This window comes from Acinonyx jubatus, chromosome C2 (assembly GCF_027475565.1).
Source record: "Acinonyx jubatus isolate Ajub_Pintada_27869175 chromosome C2, VMU_Ajub_asm_v1.0, whole genome shotgun sequence".
NCBI classification, from domain to species: domain Eukaryota; kingdom Metazoa; phylum Chordata; class Mammalia; order Carnivora; family Felidae; genus Acinonyx; species Acinonyx jubatus.
This window is the reverse complement of record NC_069384.1, coordinates 38,954,700-38,975,321: the sequence shown is the minus strand read 5'-3', so window position 1 is coordinate 38,975,321 and position 20,622 is coordinate 38,954,700. Positions and strand designations below refer to the sequence as shown.

At 36.3% G+C, this 20,622-nt stretch overlaps 1 long non-coding RNA gene across 1 annotated transcript in view; it reads left to right on the top strand.

Moving 5' to 3' along the window:
- The first annotated feature begins 10,910 nt into the window (after nucleotides 1-10,910).
- LOC128315147 (uncharacterized) overlaps nucleotides 10,911-20,622 on the top strand; it is a 191,912-nt gene continuing 182,200 nt past the window's right edge. The window contains exons 1-2 of the long non-coding RNA XR_008297599.1: nucleotides 10,911-11,194; nucleotides 11,284-11,778. This is a non-coding gene — a long non-coding RNA (uncharacterized LOC128315147). The remainder of the gene's footprint in view (nucleotides 11,195-11,283; nucleotides 11,779-20,622) is intronic.

Below are 20,622 nucleotides of genomic sequence, written 5' to 3'. Positions count from 1 at the left end.
GTATAATGGAAATTTCATGCCATATAAATAAATGTCATATTTAAAGTTGGATCATTCAATAAATGGTGTTAAAAATAAATATGGACATTTATTTCCTATTAGTACAATAAGTAATAGACTTATATGTAAAATAAGAAAGCATGTAAGTATGTGAAAATATTTTGGGTAAATAATCTGTAATCTCAGGGTAGAGAAGGCCTTTTTAATCACAGATTAAAAATAAATTAAAATAAGGATACACATAATATCTATATACCCACAAACAAGATAGAAATCCTGTAAGCTACATTTTCAGCATATAAATTAAAAGAGTAATATCAAATATATATACACATATATATGTATATATACACTTTCAAAACATCCTATAAATCAGTATCAAAAAATGCACTGAAAATTTCTCTCAGTAGTAAGGAAAGAGAGAATCATTCCTGTTCTCTGTTGCTTAGACTGTCCACATTCCCACACTGTGTGAAGTTTGGCTAGGAACATGTTGGGGTTACAGAAGCCTCTTATATCCCATTGGAGTGAGCATGGGAAGGTAGCTTCTTTACATTTTTTTCCCATGACAGTTGAAAGATAATAAAGTTCTTCAAATCCAACACTGTGCTCTCATGATCTTTTTTCCTATTTCTGTGTGTTGAGATGCCCCTACATGCTCTAGCTGGTATGGGATCGGCCCCTAAGTCTGACATAAACACGGGAGGATATTCTTGTGTGGAAATGCTGAGCTACCTCACTGTCAGGTTTTTACTCTTCTGGGTCATGGTGACCCAATCTCTTGTAGTACAAGAGCTGGAGAGCCCGTCGGCAATTAGAAGCAGACATCAACATCTATTGCTGATCAAGCAGAGGTTGAATGCAACGGCCGTGCAGAAGCCATATAAATCTCCTTGGCTTGTTAACTTGTGCTTGTGCACCTAAGCCTAAGGAGATTGATATGTACTTTCTTGTTTTTTGACCCAGCACAGCAGATATGATCTATCTGTAGGAGCTGTGTCAGAGAGTACATTTTGGTATTAGAAATCCAGAAAAAAATTTCAAATTTTTGAAACATCTCAAAGTCCTAAGGCAGCCTAATACAATTATAAATATTAATATTTGACCATGGCCTGATTTATTACCTGCCCTACAGCATAAAAATAGCGTAAAAGGAGATTGGATATTATAATTCGATACTGTATCATATACAGCAAAAGAAGACCTTACCCAACTATTCTGCCACTTCTCCTCCAAAAATGTTTTCGTGGGTATGGGCTTATGTATCACGACATCCACTGGATGAACACTGAAAAAGGAAAACTGGCTAGTGAATTATTAAGTGTGTGCAATGCCAAATATCCCACCAGCCCTGCCTCACTACACTTGCTGACTTTTTACTTGTCAAAGAGATGAAACTGTCTGCTCATCTGTATGTATGTTATGCACATTAGTGTGTGGAAAAGACAACTTTATTTCTCTAATATGGTATGCTAGCATTATACCGTGCACACAAATCTAACAATTAAAGAAAATACTTCATGCAACTTTCAAGCTCATTGTTTTCACTTATGTAAAATGTTTATTTCAGTGAATTGGAGAATTTAATTAGCTAAAAATAGTCATGCTGATTTTGCACTTCCCCAAGGTCAATTCACAGCAGTGAAAAGACCCCTGTTTAAAGCAAGACAAGTATTTTATTTGTTTGTTTGTTTGTTTTTTAGCAAACTCATATGGGACTTAATAAGAGCCAAATATACTTCCAAGGACTTTACAAATATTAACTTACTTAATTTTCCTAATGACCTGTCTTGGTTAGCTTAGGCTGTTACAAAAAAAATACCATACACTGGGTAGCTTAAATAACATCTTTCCCACAATTCTGGAGGCTGGGAAGTCCAAGAACAGGGTGCCAGCTTGGTCAGGTTCTGGAGGAAGCCTTCTTCATGGTTTCCACACATGAAAGGGTGAGAAAGAGATCTGTCTCATCCTCTTTTTATGTTTTTTAATATTTATTTACTTTTGAGAGAGAGAGAGAGAGAGAGAGAGAGAGAGAGAGAGAGAATGACCTGGGAAGGGGTAGAGAGAGAGGGGGACAGAGGATCCAAAGCTGGCTCTATGCTGACAGCAGAGAGCCCGTGTGGAGCTTGAACTCATGCACTGTGAGATCACGACCTGAGCCAAAGTTGGACGTTTAACTGATTGAGCCACTCAGGTGTCCCTCATCTTATCCTCTTTTTAAAAGTAAGGACTATAATCGCAGCATGAGGGCCCATCCTCATGACCTGATCTAATCAAAGGTCCCATTTCCAAATATACACTGGGGATTAGGGTTTCAACAAATGAATTTTGAGGGTATACAAACACTTAGTCCATAGCATAGCCTATAAAGAAGATTTTTATTAATATTTGTATAGGTAAGTAAACAAGGAACAGACAGATTAAGTGCCTTGCCCAGAGGAACACAGCTTTTCATGGACAGAACCAGGATTTAAATCCCAAGCAGTTTGATTTCAATCTGAGCTTCACCTCTACCCTGTATTGCAAGTTACCAAAAAGTTATCTAAAAATGCGATCCAGAGCTTAGAAACTGACATTTGCTTTTGTAACATGCAACATGTAACATCAATTCCATTGATTCTAAGGATATAGCATATAAAAACAAAGATCACAAAAATATATTTTTGTTAACCCATTATATTTTTATTATACCATGTCAAATGATCTTTTCCAGCCTAATTTATTTTTCAGACATCTGCAAAACATACTATGAGCTTGTCACCTAAGTTATAAACTATTGACTGCTAAACAGAACATGGATACTGGCTACTGTTACCAGAGGAAAAAAACAAAACAAAACAAAACAGCAATAGACACAATCATTATGAGTGATCATTAATTTTATGAATCAACTTGGAGGGTGTTTTTGGATGAGATTAACATTCAAATTGGTAAACTTTGAATAAGTGGATTGCTGTCCATAATGTGGGTGAGCCTCATCTAATCAGTTGAAAGCTTGAATAGAATAAAAAGACCACAGCTTCTGTGAAGCTTCTCTGGATAATTCTCCAGAATACTGTCAGATTGCCTTTGGACTTCACCTGCGCCATTGGTTTTCCTGGGTTTCCAGCCCACTAGTCCATACGTAACACAGTTTTTGGATTCACAAGCCTCCATGATCATGAAAGCCGATTCCTTATAATAAATAAATTTCATGTGTGTGCATGTGTGTGTATATGATACATACATATATATATATATACATAGGATACAATGGGATGTATATATGTGGATTAATACATACATATATGTATACACACACATACAGATGTGTTTATATGCTAATATATGTATATGTATACGTGTGTGTGCGTGTGTGTGTGTGTGTTTCTTTGGAGAGTCCTATTAATTATGCTTGAGATTAGCTGGATTAAAAAAAATCAAATATACCTGAAGAAAACCCAACATAACACCCCAAAGAGAAATATACAAATAAATGTAACAATCATACCATTCTGTCTATAGATTTCACTCTTAATTGAAGGATTTGAGTGATAAATTGTGAAAATCAACAGAAAAATAGTATTGGAGGTCCTAAATGGGAAGGGAGCTTGTGAAAATTATTCAAGAATTTGAAGCCAGTTGTAATATGAAGAAATACTTTTGACTAAATGAAAGATTATGATTCTGAGGAAACATGAACCATATCACAAAATTGGGGGAGAGAATGCAATTCACCAAGTCATTTAGGAAAATGTTTCTCCCTAAAGTTGTGGGATGCTGTACAGAGTCTACTATGCCCGGGGCCATACTGGTTGAACTACAGTCTGAAAATAGAGTGTACCACAGCTCTGAAAATGGAAAAGAAATGTTAAAGCTGCGAAAATGATGTAAAGGGAGAATTGGTAAAATCTGATGATTTGAATGTTAAATATTAAAAATATTAAAAAATAATATTTAGATTATGAGTCTGAAGAACACGAAGTTTGGAATTTGAACTCCTAAAAAATTCAACTGAATTTGGAGACTCCTCCACATTTTCCTGAAAGAACCATAATTGATTTTTGGAATGAATGGAATGGTTTATATGTGCATGAGGCAGACCATAGTCCATTCTGCGATAAATAGTTGTCAGATTTATTATTGTATATATGTGTGAAAATATTACTAAGAACAAATGTTTACATTTACCAATTGTTTTTATGTTGACAATTCAAGTTCTAATCCACAGGCAAATATTAATTTTATACTTTCCCCAGGCAAGAATCTATTTCCCAGTTTTACAATTTTATTTGAACTGCTTTTTAGGTTTGGCTGATAGAAGTCTGCATTGCTACATTGAGAATTTATTAGGTTTATTGTTAAAAGGGAAGTTCCACTATAAGAAAATATTTAGTCAAAACTTAGTGAGAACTATTAATAAATGCCTAGTCCTAAAGCATAGACACATGTATTATTTAAAATTAAATAAAGGTATATTTTGCCATAAGTTATTACATGAGAAATATATACAGGAAGGGATATACGTAGGATTCTTTTCCGAGGTTCATCCAAAGGAATTTAGTAATCCAGAGTATATTTTTTCACATGGCTTTATGGTATTTCTAGAATATTCTGGCACTGATGGTGCTATAACAAAACAAAACTCTACCCTGCTATTTATATAAGTAGTAAGTTAGCAGACACCCCCTGGCAATGTTATTTCAATTAGGTAGCAGATCAAACTGACATTGTGGTATTGTCTATTTTCACATTTTCTGCGGTATCGTCTGGTACCCAACACAGCTGTCTTCTGTGTTGTTTTGTTGTGTTTTCTTTTTTATTTTCCTAATCATTCTTTGTGCTTGTAGAGGTGAAGCTGACACAGAGATTCGGCTCCACGCCGGCTTCGTGATCCAGACATCACACAGCAGTGAATTAAAAGCATGAACTTCCGGACCCAAATGGCCTGTATTTTTATCTTGGCCTGCTATTTACTAGCTCTGTTAACTTGAGTAAGTTACTTAATCACACTGTTTCTGTTTCTTATCTGTACACCGGGCAAAACCATGATACCTACCTTATAGGATTTTTATGGAAATGAAAAGAGCACCTTAGTCCAGTTTTTCTAGAAAGCATAGCATGAGGGAAGATTTAAGAGGCTAGCCCTTCATTTTGGTGGTTACAGCCCACGTTGGTAAGAGGGAGGGAAAAAAGGAAGTGCGGTAACACGGCGGGTAAAATCACGTGATGTGATGTTTCTCCATCTGGGTATTAACTCCACAGCAAACCGCCTACCGAAAAAAGCAGGTCTCTCCGCAGGCATGTCTAGTCTGTACTTGGGAATACCTGAAAGGGTTGCAGTAGGGAATAGCCACAGAAAAGAGAAGAGAAGAAATCATCTCCATGACCCCTCATCGGCTGTTTCCCACTGGTGAAAGTTCACCTTAATGTAGAACTGGCTCTCCTGCAACTCCGTATCGCCATTCAGCCCTTGGTGTTTCCCCCAGGAAACCCTGCAGGGAGGTTCATCAGAGTCTGAAAGTGGGAGGAGAGCCAGCACAAGTAGGACTCTGTGGGAAAGGACTTCAAGGAAATCTGAGAAAGTGTCCAGAGTGCTTCACACATCCATAAAGATGTGGAAAGCACTTAGAATAGTGCCCAACGATGGTAACTAATTTGTGTGTTTGCTATTATTCCTCTGAGGCAGGCTGGGGAGGACGTAAAATAAGAATGAGACTTGTAAATAAAGAGTTGTACTTGATAGTGATTCTAGTGGGATTCTAATTGTCCCAAGATCGTCTCTGATGTCCTGGGTTAAACTGAGACATAATTACAATTCCCTCTAATAGATTAGAAACACAAAACGGGAACTAGAAATGGTCAATTCTTACAAGTTTTCTCCCAAAAGAGACACAGAGAGTGATTTCAGAACAGGCTCAATGCTAATTTGGATTATGACCAATGCACCCAGGGGTGCCGACCCGCAGAAGGGAGTGAAATAATTCTGCCATGGTTTTGAAGTCGATGCCAGAACAATACATAGGACACAGAATTTGACTTTCTCTCTGGAGGTCTCCATTTAGTTATATCGCTTTCTGGCTCCAAGGCTTGTGAATTGCTGGAATGCATAACTGAAGAAGACTGGATTGGGGGAATATCGTATGAAAGGACAAAAAGCTATAACTTTGGGGGAGCAAGGCATAGAAAGTTCTAGTAAATGGAGTTCTGCCGAGAATTACAAGATTGGGCCAGATCACTGGCCTTGTGGTGAGGATTATTTAGTTAAAGCTATGGGATGCTCCAGGAAAAAAATAAAAGCATAAATGTAAAAGGATGAAGATCATCCTTTGTCCACCCATAGCACCTTTCCCCCCCCCATCTCCATCCTGCATTCAAGGTCTTAAGTTTAAAGTTTCCTCAAAGGGGTTTTGTGTGTGTGTGTGTGTGTGTGTGTGTGTGTGTGTGTGTGAAACTATTACATTATTGCATTTTCAAAGTTATTAGTATGGTTGATAATTGACAGTTTGTAAATATACAATGTAATTGCAAATTCACCATGTAAATCTGAATCATCTAGAAGCTGACGTAAAATTTCTTCTCCATAATTTTAACTATTTTTCAGAAAAAGATAAAAGATGCTGGTCTGTCTCATTCTAATTAATAACTAAAATGGAAAGCAACCAAGTCTATCAGACTTGACTGTTTGCATGTTAAGTGGGATTCCCTCCTTGAAGAAATTTTTGCATCGTCAAGGGATCAAACTGGCAGCTGTCAGGCTGTTCTCATGCAAACCACAGAATTTTCCCCTCCTCTTTGAGTCTGATGGAGATTTATGCCAGATGCTCACAAGAAAGGACTGGATTTCAAAATCTTAAAGTCAGCATAGAGGGAGAGAGGATTGCCTGAGAAAAAAAGTGGATTGTGTCAGCCTTCTGAAGTTCCTGAAAGCTTGGGAACATGCATTGTTAGCATATAAATTATCTAACACACATGACATAGATACCATCAAATTAAAGATTCAGAATACTTATTTGGTTAGAATGGGTTTCCTCCTGGTCATAATGTTTTCTTGACTTTAGGAAAATGTGGATTGATTTTGAGATGCAAAAACTCCAAATTTTCTTTTCTGATTACTTCACTGAGATAAACATAGATGAGATTACCAAGAAATGCTCATTCCTCAAATTAGGGTTTATATTCTGAATTATAATTCCTATTTTTTTCTAACATATGGATAATGTAATGGAAAACTACAATGAAGATTACTTGCTTTTCATTGTTAGGGGTTTTTTTTTAAACCTAAAATAATATCCCTACTCACATTTTCATTACTTAGCAAAGAGTATTAAGTAAATAAGGTTTGTTTATGGGTTTACATTTTAGTGTCTCAGATCTATGATTTAATTATTAATATATGGATTAATTAAAAATAAATTTAATCCTAAAATAATCTTACTAACAGTTTTCATTTTGCAGTTTTGCGGTTGTACTCTTTAGAATAACTTATTAACTTTACTGAGTTTATATCTATTTTTGCTAAAATTATAAAACTTTTGGGGCTCCTGGCTGGCTCAGTCAAAAGAGCATGTGACTCTTGATCTCTGGGTTATGAGTTTGAGCCCTATGTTGGGTGCAGAGATTACTTAAATAAGTAAGAACTTTAAAAAAATATAAACTTTTGGGGGCGCCTGGGTGGCTCAGTCGATTAGGTATCTGACTTTGGCTCAGGTCATGATCTCTTTGTTCATGGGTTCAAGCCCTGCGTCGTAATCTGTGCTGACAGCTCAGAGCCTGGAGCCCGCTTTGGATTCTGTGTCTCCCTCTCTCTCTGCCCCTCCCCTGTTTGCGCGTGCTCTCTCTCTCTCTCAAAAATAAATAAACATTAAACAAAATTTTAATTATAAATTTTTTTTCTCCATATTACCTAGACCCTAGGGCTGAGGGATAAACACACATAAAGCTTTACTCTTGAAATAATTAGATTTAAGATTAGATTCCATAAATTAGAGTTTGATATGCAGGCCAGCTTGAACCAGCCATTTGATTCTGTCAATTATTTAAAAATTTACATGATTCCCTGCTTTCTTATTAACATTTATATACCTTCAAATTCCACTTTATCCTATCAATGTCATAAGCCCCAACTAAGTAATATATTGTAGATAAACTGTATCACAGTAAAGGTTTAAAAATATATATCTTGAAATAAATTTTTTTTGATGTTTATTTTTGAGAGAGAGATCGACAGAGCACAAGCAGGGGAGGGGCAGAGAGAGAGGGAGACACAGAATCTGAAGAAGGCTCCAGGCTCTGAGCTGTTAGCACAGAGCCCGACGCGGGGCTCGAACTCACAAACCGTGACATTGCGACCTGAGCCGAAGTGGACGCCTAACCGACTGAGCCACCCAGGTGCCCCTAGAAATAAATTGTTAAATATAGCAGAAATTTATTACTAAGTTTCCAGAGAATGTTAACAGAAATATTGGAAAATGACATTTACACTGAAGAGCGGCAAAACTATTGTATTAAAGGAGAAGTTTGTAGGATTGTTACTTTTAGAATCTCTTCAAATATATATATGTTGACACCCACTCTTGATTTAAGATGGATAAAAATAAAGGCTGCAGGGATATTTTCTGTAAAAAGCCAGTTATGAAATATTGATAACATGATTAGCTATTCAAGTCACCCCTCCCTAATCTCCTTTACAGGTATGCTTTTGTACTCCACAGGAAAAAAAAAAACACATATTTTTCAAATTTCCTATTAGATAATAACTCTAGAGCAAATGCAATTGCAGTGTGCAGGGAAATAGATTTAGATTGTTAGAAGATAAACTGAGGCATATTAAACATGTTTATAGTTTATTTGAGCAAAAAATCAATTCCAATTGGGCAGCATCTAACCTAGCAGATAGAAAGGAGCTCTGAGGAACTGTGCAAAATAAAGACTTATAGGCAGGAGAAGAGGAAACAAAGTTATACTAGATGAAAAAAGCAGATTGGTTTTTGCAAGGTCACTGTCCTTTAGGGACATGAGGGATCTAGCAAGCAGATGACCTCACTAGTGCTGAGCAGGTGATTTCTGATTGATTGGTTCAAGATTCCATTTCTGGGAAAGCCAAGCTGTAATTATAGTCTTGTTTTGGTGATGTGATGCATAGCATGATCAAACTCCATTTGGGGCCTATTGTCTTGTTTTAACAAACTGTTTAGATCATCTCCAACCAGTCAATCAATCAATCAGTCAATCAGTCAATCAATCTAACCTTGTGTGTGCATGTGTGTGTTTGTGTGTGTATGCAATCTCATGTTCCTATTTGAAAATAACCAAGCTGTGGTAGATACTAAATTTTTCACTAATGGTTTTAGCTGCTGCTTCTTCTGAACACATGGGAAACTTGCTCCTCGAAATTAGGCATGACCACATGAATGGCTTTGATCAGTGAAATATAAACAGAAATAGTTAAGAGCTGAGGTGCCATTTACCTTATCCCTCTTCTAGAGAGCACCCATTCTTCTCTGCATGAAGATGACCCAGGAAGAGCTCTTTCCCAATTTGTGATAGACTTTTGGTATTAACCGAAAAAATACACCTTTCTTGCTTAAACCACTAAGCTAGGTTCACACATCTGAATCTAGGCTTTCTTGATTGTCTCATTCTCTTTATCTCTATTCCATTCTCTCTCTGTTTTTCTCTTCCTTACCTTTTTTTTCCACTCTCATATACTTAGAGAGATTAAAAGTGTAGTTAATCTTTTAGTGATATGAGATGAAACCAAAATACCATGGCTAACCAAATTCAATTAGACAACAATGAGTTTCTCTCTCTCTGAATATTTATCTCCACTTTTTCCCCAAATATTATCCCCTGTAACTCTCTCCTCTCTCCAAGACCATCATCACCTGATCAGTGTCCACTTTCTAGTACCTTTTACTTCAGCTATTTAAATAGATATTCATTGTGAGAAGGGCAGATTAAGGAAGCACAAAGAGAATGAGTAACAGAGAAAACTGGCTGTAGAAAAAGACTATAAAAATCTGAAATGGCTTTAGTCAGTATTGTTAGTTCTGATATTAAATAATAAAATGAATCAATGAATTATTTCCAATTTGTCCCTATCTGTCAGAATACATGGTCCAGTCTATGTTTTAAGGCTGGAGTTAGGAGAGCTGCAATTCTAATTTATAATGTGGCCCAGGCCACACCTGAATTCATTTTAATCAGAGTCCTTCAGATCAGCCACAGTATTTTTTTTGGGGGGGGGGGTTGGGGAGAGGACTATTCAAAGGGGCACCTTGAGAAGTAAAAATATATTTTGACATGATTCCTATTATAGTATCTATAATGAGAGCGTTAGTGCTAAATGTGCATTTCAAACGCAAAAATGCTTAAAGGATTATACAATATCTTAATGTTTCCTCCAAGGGTTGTTTTTGTTGTTCTTTTGTAATTCCAAGGGGCTCTAGAAACACATAGGTGCCCCAAGGATCTTAAGGAACATTTTTTGTGAGATTCCATAATGATAATTGGGAAAAGCATTTGAATCGCAAAGGAAACAACTGTCTTTGTTTTGTTTTGAAGAGAGATCTCCCTCCCACACCCATCCCTGCTCTTGTCATGCTTTTCTTTTCTCTACATTGGTCTTCATTTCTAGACTTCATGAACTGACATAAGCAATTTTAATTACTTCGTTCTGAAAATGTTTTTGAAGAGAAATTTATATTATCTTCTGTGTTGTAGCAAATTGCAGTTATTTAGAAACAGCTGCTGCCTGCTTCGGGCGTACTGAGAGTGTCAAGGTATACTACCCCTTTGGACCTGAAGGTCGGGGACTATATACCAGAGTCCCTGGCATCAGAGTTCCACTTGTTTTTGTTGTTGTTCAGCTCACATTCATCTTTATTTTTCTCCATTTTCTCCTTGAAAGAGTGGAGATACGTTGTAGTTCCAGTTTCTATTGGCAACAAAAAAAAATTTTCATTTTAATTGAAACATTTAATTTTGAATTGTATAGTCATTGTAGGTTTTTTTCCCTTCTGTTTGATTCATTTCCAGACTTAATTTTCATGGAATTATTATCCTCATGGGTAAAATTGTTTCTACGTGTGCATGAATTTTACAATATTTGATAATTGATTTTTTATAGGTTATGGAAACGTCTCTTTAATTACCTTGAATGATGTGAAGGCCACAGAGTTAATTGCAACTAAGGAAGATTTAATTTTAAAGAGTATGTATAACATTTTAAAAATAATTTGCTTAAATTATGTTAAATATAAAGGAATAAATGTATTAGGAAATTGTTTATTTGTGTCCTAGAAAACACACTCTGAAAAGGTGTTGGGCATGCAGGATATTATTACGGAGAATGCCTAGACCAACACTTGTAGGAACAAGGGGAAGGAAGCAGGTTTGGGCAAAGAAAGAAGCCAACCACAGCACAGACCTAAACACACCTACACCTGTGGAAAGGAGGGGAAGGAAGCAGATTGGGCAGAGGAGAAAGCCAGGCTGCACGGAAAACCCAGCACATCTCGGCTGATCCTGCAAGTGGTTTTGGAGCTTAAATGCCTTTCAGAGTTGCCCTGAGCTGGGTCAAGATGGTCAGACCTTTGTATTCCCACTTCTTCCAATCATTGGGTAATGTGGGCCACTCGGGAGTAGGAACATGACCTTCGAGAAAGATGACCTTAAGTGGCTGGGCTCTGCGTCTGAGGTGAGCCCTGAAGAGCATTGTGAAAACTGTTGACATACCTGCAGCAGCTGGGGTAGCAAGCTCTTCAGTGAAGGACTGTCTGGATGCTACATCACTGGGTAAGTACGTGTTTGTTTCCTATGGTATGTGTGTATAGATGTATATCTTTCTGAGTGGGTGTGAATAAAGACTTCCTAATAGCTGCAATTAATTATTCCCTCCATGGCCGACCAGAGCCTCTTTAATATTCTGTATTGTTAAGTTACTCTATTAATTTACTTTTTTCCCCCATACAACTTCTAAAGTAGCAGTCATCATATGTGAAGTGAAACATATCAGGATAAAAAATTAGGAAAGTATTTTAAATCAGAAAAACAAACTACAGCCTAAACCAGAGTCATGCATAAATAAGTTAAAATTGGTTTTATTAAGTTAAAATGGTCTTGTCTAATGGTTACATATTAGCTAACATTGTCATTGGCTGGTAAATATAAACAAAACTGATAACTATCATTTAATAACTATTAAAATGGAGAAAATAATATGAATTTGATACAATGACACATATAGGTTTAATTGCTATAGATCCAATATTTTTGGCAGGAAAATGTAGGGGGGATGAGGTAAAAAAGGACTGAAATGGATTTTTGTACTTGTTTTAGCCTTAGAGCCAAAAGACTATTTAGAAGACATAGCTTACACAAAAGGGTCAAGTAAGGTTAGGTGGAAAGGTATATCTTAAAATGCTTCATTAAATCCTCAAACTGTGAGCTCCATGGATGATTTCCTTACCCTCCTGGGGAGGGTAAGAGTCAACAAAACTAATGGCCAAGGGAAGGTGATGGGGAAAAAGAAAGAAAGGGACTAAGAGTGAAGGGAAAAAAATAAATATGAAAAGAGAGAGACAAAGAAGGACCCATCAACAACAACAGAAAGAAAGAAAGAAAGGCAGAGAGAGAGAGAGAGAGAGAGAAAAGAAAGGAGCAAAGGAGACAATGTGAGAAGCAGAGAATGATCCTGTGACTTTATACCATCTTCGTGGCAATCCTACACAGATACAAATCCTTCCACCAAAAAGCAGTATGGCAACTGGCCCAACTCCTTCATTTGTCCTTTGCATCATTTTTATGGATGACTTTTCATTAGGGAAAAAGTGAGTTAGGGATAAAGGTATGGTTTAAAAAAATGTTAAAATGGGTGTCCCTAGGTCTCAATGTTAAGCTGCTCTGGTCTTTTAGCATCAAACAAATCTCTGTCTCTAATTTCAATTCAAAAGTAAAGTATAGTTTTTACACTGGAAATGTCTACAGCTTAAAAATGTCAAAAGACAGCTTCAACTGTTGGCTGAAACCTAAGTTAAAGAAGGACTGTAAAGAGACTCCTATTTCACATTTAGCATCTTCCTTAGAAACGGTAAAGTGTGCAATGACTGGAGAATATACTTAGAGTGGAATCAAGCTTTTTGACCTACTGGCTGCCTGAATCTTGAGGGAGATATTTAACGGTAATTAATAAATCCTCAGTTTCCTCATACAATTGGCATAATAATTTTTATTGATATAGTTCTTTTGAGATTAAACCAGATAATACTTTTAAAGGATTTAGCATGATCCCTGACACATGGCACTTTGTCAATTAAAAGTATTGCCAGTTAAAAGCAAAATACAAAACATTTGAGGAGTTTATTGATTCTACTTCCAATAGATTCATTCTCAATACTGGCCAGCAAAATGCTACCCTTAAGATACAGGTCAACTTGTCATTGTCATAAACTCACAACTTTAAATATCTGACATTTGGGGATGCTGCCTGTAAAAACAGTCTTTACAACTTCACACAAAAGGAGAAAAGTTATGCATGATTGTATCCCAATGACTACGATTTTGTAAGGAAAGACCCATTTAGAAAAATGCAGAGCTCCAGTAGAAAAGAACACACATTGTCCCTTGTGAATTTTAGGTCAGTGAAAGTATAGACACAGAGAGTGGTGGAGATTTCTTCCAGGGATATTGCAGCCCAAATAGGGAATGGGCGTCTAGGCCTAAGAGGCCAGACACAGTCCAAAAGGCCTTGAGATATAACTTGTTGATTTTTAAAAGTGATAGCTCATGTTTCAAAATAATATATAGTAAAAATAATATGTAAGAATTTCAAATTTTACTCAAAATATTACTTTTTCTCTGAGAAAAAGCACTTGGTTGAATTTTCTTGGCTTAGGATGACACTTAACGTTAATTATGTAAGTTTTAATCCCCAGATGCACAGAAACTACATTTTCTCTTTTAAGAATTTTCAAGGGCAACTTTTAATTTTTATTTATTTATTTTTAATGTTTATTTTTGAGAGACAGAGAGAGACAGAGTGCCAGCTCTCTTCTCAGAGACCCAGAATCCTAAGGGGGCTTTAGGCTCTGAGCTGTCACAGAGCCCGATGCAGGGCTCAGACTGACGCGAGCCCTTGAGATCATGATCTGAGCCAAAGTTGGACACTTAACCAACTGAGCCGCCCAGGAGCCCCTCAAGGGCAACTTTTAAAAGAGCCCCTTTAATCTTCACCAACATAACTAATGAAAAATACATACACCTAATAAATTCTACTCTTCCCAAGGTGTGAAACCGCTATTTCCATTACAATGATTAAAAGTTACGAAAATCAAATTAAATAGTTGTGATGTCACTAAATTCTGATTTTTTTTCTACGAAATCACACCTTTTCTCGGATATTTAATTAAATCTTAAGTATCACCTTTTGATGTTTTCATCCTGAAATGCTTGATACATATCAGGTACCATTCTAGGCACTAAGAGATATTGAATAATAAAATGAATACAAATGTATGATACCTCCTTTCAAAGTACTTATGATCCTACATATGTAGGAATTTATTTTGACGTTAGGCACCTATTTTATTGTGCTAAAACATATATAACATAAAATTTACCATTTCTAAAAAGGTGTTTATTTTGAGAGAGAGCAAGAAAATGAGGGGGGACAGAGAGAGAGGGAGAGAGAGCAAGAATCCATGCAGGCTCCATGCTTAGTGCCGAGCCTGATGTGGGGATGGATCCCACAATTGTGAGTTCATGACCTAAGCTGAAACTAACAGTAGGTCCCTTAACTGACTGAGCCACCCAGGCACCCCCTCCCCACCACCAGCTGAAACTTTGTAACCATTAAACACTAATTCCCCATTCTGCCCTCCCTTCACCCCAGTCAACAACAATTCTCCTCCCCTTTCTGTCTCTATGAATTGAATTACTCTAGGAAGAAATTTTTAGACTGGCCTTCTTCACTAAGTATATCTTCAAGTCTTATCCATGTTATACCATGTGTCAAAATTTCTTTCCTTTTACGGGTGAATATTACGTTGTATGTATGACATTAAGTGCCTTTTACATTCTCATGGTTGCCAGTGACTTTCTCGTAAAAAAACTCTATATTTAAAGTCTCTTTCATGAAGCCTTTTATTTAAAGAAATAAGCCTTTTATTTCAGAATAGTTTTAGATTTACAGAGAAGTTGCAAAGATAGTTTCTATATGCCCCACAGGCAATTTTCCCAATTATTAACATCTTACTTTAGTCTGGTTCATATGTTAGAACTAATGAATGGACATTGATACATTATTATTACCTGAAGTCTATATTTTATTTAGATTTCCTTGGCGTTTACCTAAGAGACCACATTACATGTAGTTTTCATGACTCCTTAGATTCTTCTAGATTGTGACTTTCAGACTTTCTTTGTTTTTAAAGACCTAGGCATTTTCTTGGAATGCTATTTGGGTATTTTGATGTTTTTCTCATGGTTAGGGTGGGGTTGTGGATTTTTGGGGGGAAAAACTGCAGAAATGCTATTCTTACCACATCAAGGGTATAGACTGTCAACATATGTTATCGTTGATAATGTTAACCTTAATCACGTGGCTTGAGGTAGTGTTTGCAAGGTTTCTCCACTGTAAACACACTGGTGTTTGCCAGTTTTCTTCACAATAAAGGTACTCCCCCCTCGCAACTTTGTATACTGTATTCTTTGGAAACAAATCCTTAAGTGTAACCAACACTCAATGGGTAAAAAGTCCTTGAGGGAAGAGTATCTATGTGACTTACTTGCAATTCTTCTGTACAAAAGATTTACTTATTCTTCCACTTTTATTTTTTGTAATCATTTATATCCATATGTATAAAACCATTTTTAGCAAAGAAAATTATATCTTTTAATGTTTGCTATGCCCCAGGACCTAGGTGAACTAAGTACCCATTAATTTATGTAATTCTAACCATTCCTATATAATTCTCTTCGCCATAAATGAATAAACAATAAACAAATAAATCTCTGGTTTAGAAACTTCAATTCTCCAGGGTACCTGGGTGGCTCAGTCGGTTAAGCGTCTGGTTTCAGCTCAGGTCATGAACTCATGGTTTGTGGGTTTGAGCCTCATGTTGGGGCTGTGCTGACAGCTCAGAGCCTGGAGCTTGCTTCGGATTCTGTGTCTCTCTCTCTGCCGCTCCCCTGCTCTCAATCTGTCTCTCTCTCTCTCAAAAACAAATAAACATTAAAAAAAAAAAAACAAACTTCAATTCTCCAAGAAATATTATATAACTAACTACGTTGGCCACATGGCTGAAATTTTAATTTTTCTGTTACCCTTAGAAATGGATGGGGTTTTGTAATTATTATTATTATTTTATTTTCAGTAACTCCCATGTTAAGAGCTTTGAATAAGAGTCTCATGGAATCTTAAAAACTTTGACAAGGTAGAGATGATTGCAGTTGTGGACGTAAGTAGTTTTGCTGATCAACACAACTGATAACTGGTCCATGGCAAGACCGCAGTTCTGTTTGATCCCAATCTCTGCCCATTATACTCAGGGTTTCCATCGTTCTCTATGCTATATGAATCTATACTGATTGGTGTTTAAGCATTGAATTTATAGAGAAGTTAAAACTGTAGGCTTGGGTTCCTTGGTCAGCCGAGAGCCTTGTGGAAATCACTTGCTCACTCAAAACTTCTGATTCTTGACCTATAAACTGGGGGGACGAAGCAGTGATAATAACAGCTACTGTAAGTATTAAAGTAATTGCATTGTGCCGTGTAGGTACTCACTTTATGTTAACTGTCATTATCGATGTCATTATTGTGTTCTTTACTTGTTCCATATTTGTTTGTGTGAGATGGTCTCATCATTTTGGTTTGGCTTGCAAAAGACACACCTGAGTCCGATTCATCTGTATGTGATTAAGGTTGCAAGCAGGCAGGATAGGACAAGGAAGAAGGCAAGCAAGGGTATGATTAGGTGACGTTGAGCCTCAGCCTGATCCCATGGAGAGTTCTGGAGTGTACATTGCTCTCCCAAGATTGTTCTACTTAATGTTTATAGAGTTGGACTTCTGTATGTTCCACCAGTCAGTAATTGGCTGTGGGCTGTGGAAAGGAGGATGGAGGAATGGTGGTGGTGTAAAATCTCAGGCACAATCAGGAAGTCCATGGACCATCCTCAGAAGAATGTTGCCCCAGGTGTGAAGCATTCCCAGAAAAGTAGCATGGAACTATTTACAACAATTGGAGGACATCTGAGCAGGGTACCGAACATGGTCAATATAATCTCTTCTCCCCAGCTACACAGTAAATTCCCTATAGATAAGACATTTAGTAGAATTACAGGTATTTCTTAAACTCTGCAGATTACAATAATGAATTAACAAAAGGAAAAGTAGGCATAATATGCTTGCTTGAAATCTTTTCCTTTTTAACAACATAACCCAGCTTGTCGTCATAATTGTATTGTGTACATGTTATTTTGTTCACATTGATCTGTGGTAGAGATGGCTTAGTTCTCTTCCTGAAAACTAAAATAGTTATCAAGAACTATTCATACAAACAGGTGGATAGTAATGCTACTTCCAAGAAAATATCACGGAGGTTACATAGCTGTTGTCCTCTAGCTCATGACACATAAAACACTCCTTGCCTTGGTCAGTACCTCTCCTTTGTCCCCACCCGCAGATGCTCTGATTCATTTGGTGTGGGGTGAGGCCTGGGTTTCAGTTTGCTTTCAAAGCTCCCCAGCCACGATCGAGAACAACCAGATTGCAGTAAAAAATAGCCAGTTGGAAAATTTCCAGTTGCCTAACTCCTACAAAATACAAGCAAAGAAATCTGTCTCATCTTGAAACTGTTGTACTGGAAAATGTCAAAAAGGTGTGTAATGACACTTTAGAAGCTAATGGTAAGGGAAATATAGATTATTTCAGTATGTACCAGTGTCTATTCAAATGATCCTACAAATGCAGGCATTCTGTTACCTTTCCTTCTGCTTCACAAATAGGACTCCTGGGTCTAAGAGAAAATTATTTAAACTATTCTGAGTGAACTGACACGTTAACTTAGGCATACATATAATGTAGTTAAAATGTTAGCCCAGGTATACATGTAAACACAACCGAAGTAAAGTTTTACTATCTGTAAATAAAAAATTGAGCACTCAGAACTAAATACAAATGCCTGAGAGAGACTCAAGCTGGTATGTTTTAGATGGTGTAGTTAAACCAGCTCTAACATAATTCTAGTCAGATGGAAAGGCAGTAAAATGCATGTCATAACATTTTCCTTTCTCTGGAATTAACATTAAAAGTTTCAATAGCACATTTAAAAAAAATGAAAGCCAGTGAAAGAGTTTTAATTACTTTATTAACTACTAACGTTATGACAAGGTTTTCATTAGTTTCTAAATGATCTGTAATTTTCTTTCAATGTATTAATCTGCCAACAATACCTCTTAAGTAATATCGGCACCTATAAGAAATAATTCATAGCATTATCAAACAAAGATTTAAAAAACACATGTTACATGCCCTATCATTATTTTTTAAAAACATTTTGAGTCCTCATCTTTTCAGGGAAGAATTGTGATTGACAATACTACAAAAGAGAAAAATGTGTGAGGTTTGAGTATACAAATGCTTCAAATATGTATGACCTTAAAAAAAAACTACTCTGTTGATTATCACTATAATTCTATGAAGATTACATTTCAAAAACTCCAGTTTTGCTTTTCTTGGTCACAAAAAGTTTTATTTAAAAAAACAAACAACAAACAAAAAACTACCACTAGGTTTCAGCAGGCTTTTCTAAGTTTGCCACAGATATACTTCAATTGAAAGCTATAACTGTGATTTATTGGGCTTGAAATGCGAAACATATCTTTCATGTTGGAATTTTAAGTATCTTATAAAGTGGCGGTAAGTTATGTTCAATACTTCATCAAAACAAACCACTCTCAGGAACCACAAGCTAATGGAGATAAAGGAAGGGAATAATCTTACATTTTCTAATTGCCTCTTTCTGCTTTCCAGCAGTGTTTCTAAAACTACAGATTTAGATCTCGTCAGATTTACACACCTAGCAAACATTCAGACTTAAGTGGATGTGTATGTTTACAATAGTAACTATTAGTGCACAAGACTTCTGTCAGTAAATACCTGACAAAGTAGACTGATTGTCCTGAATAAAATGAAGAGAATGGGCCTGAATTATTTTGGGAGAACGCCAAAATGCAGGTAGCATATGTTAATTCAATTTTCACTAATGTTTCAAACTTTATTTTTCAAATCCTATAGAAGGGAAAATGTTTGCATACTTCTACAAAAATCCTTCTTGGATCTCTTAGATATTCGGAAAATATTGCCGCTGCTTGTATTTTTTAAATGACATCTAGCCATTTAAAGGTATATATTCCACTTCAGATTTTCTCTTTTTCTTCTCTGTGATGACAGTGGTGGTAAATGATGTAAGGGGAAATGCATTTTAAAATGATGGTATTTAGACATGAATCCATTGGAAGAAAATGGACAGCCAAGAAAACATGATAGAAACATTATTATAATATTAACAAATATAATAAAATGAGAAATCACTCTGCAACATACTGAAATATGGATGGGACTGAATAAAAATGAACAGTTTGTTCAAAAAAGCCATGAGCCACCCTGGAATGTTAAGTACAGAATTACACTCACCTTTCTGTGAATTAAAGAGTTTAACTACAACTGGCTATTTAATTGGTCTGGTTGTAACACCTCTGTTACCTCTCTCTGGATGTGCCGAATTGGATAAATGGAAATCCAGAGCTTTTATTAAATTTTAATTGTGTTTTATTGAGGCACAGAAAAAAAGACATTTTTGTGCTTTTATTATTATCGTGGTAATTTGCCAAGAGAAACTTTAATGGTTTAAATTCTAATTATTCAGAGATAGATTAAGCTCTACAAAAAGAAAAATGGTTGCTCCGAGAGTTGGACATGCTGAGGAATAAAAGAGAACATTTGATACAACAACCCATGCTGGTTTTGTTTTTTTTTTAAAGGAAAACCGATTAAAAAAAATCTGCATTTCATGAAAAGCCACAGTAATAAATAAAACCATAACAAAGACACATACATATTTATTCATTCAGCAAATGTTTATTAATTGCCTGCTTTGTGTACCAGTAACTTTTAATCATGGGGTATACAAAGTCAAATTATACATGGTACTGTCCTTGAGGGTGTTAGCAGGAGGCAGAGAGAGGTGAATCAACAGTGGCATAGGACAGTGCTGTACAAGATTGGAGTTCTGTAGAATTCCAAAGACAGACATGTGAAAGCAGGGTGAGTATGGAAGGGAAATTCCTCCAGAAATTACTATACCATGTTGAATTTTGAGGTAGAAGATGGTTAAATATAAATGAGGCAAGTACGTACCAAGCACAAGGTAGTAAAGCAGAGAGAGAACAGGAACTGGAGAAGTAGGCAAGGGCCAGATCACAAAGATCCTATTTGCCAAGATAAGGAGTTTGAAATTTATCCTAAAATTTAGAGGAAGCCACTAGGAGGGATTTCCTACCCCTTCTTAAATTCAGGTAAAATTTACATATAGTGAAATATGCTTACTGGAGGATTCTTAGTAGGCCAAAGATACAGTGA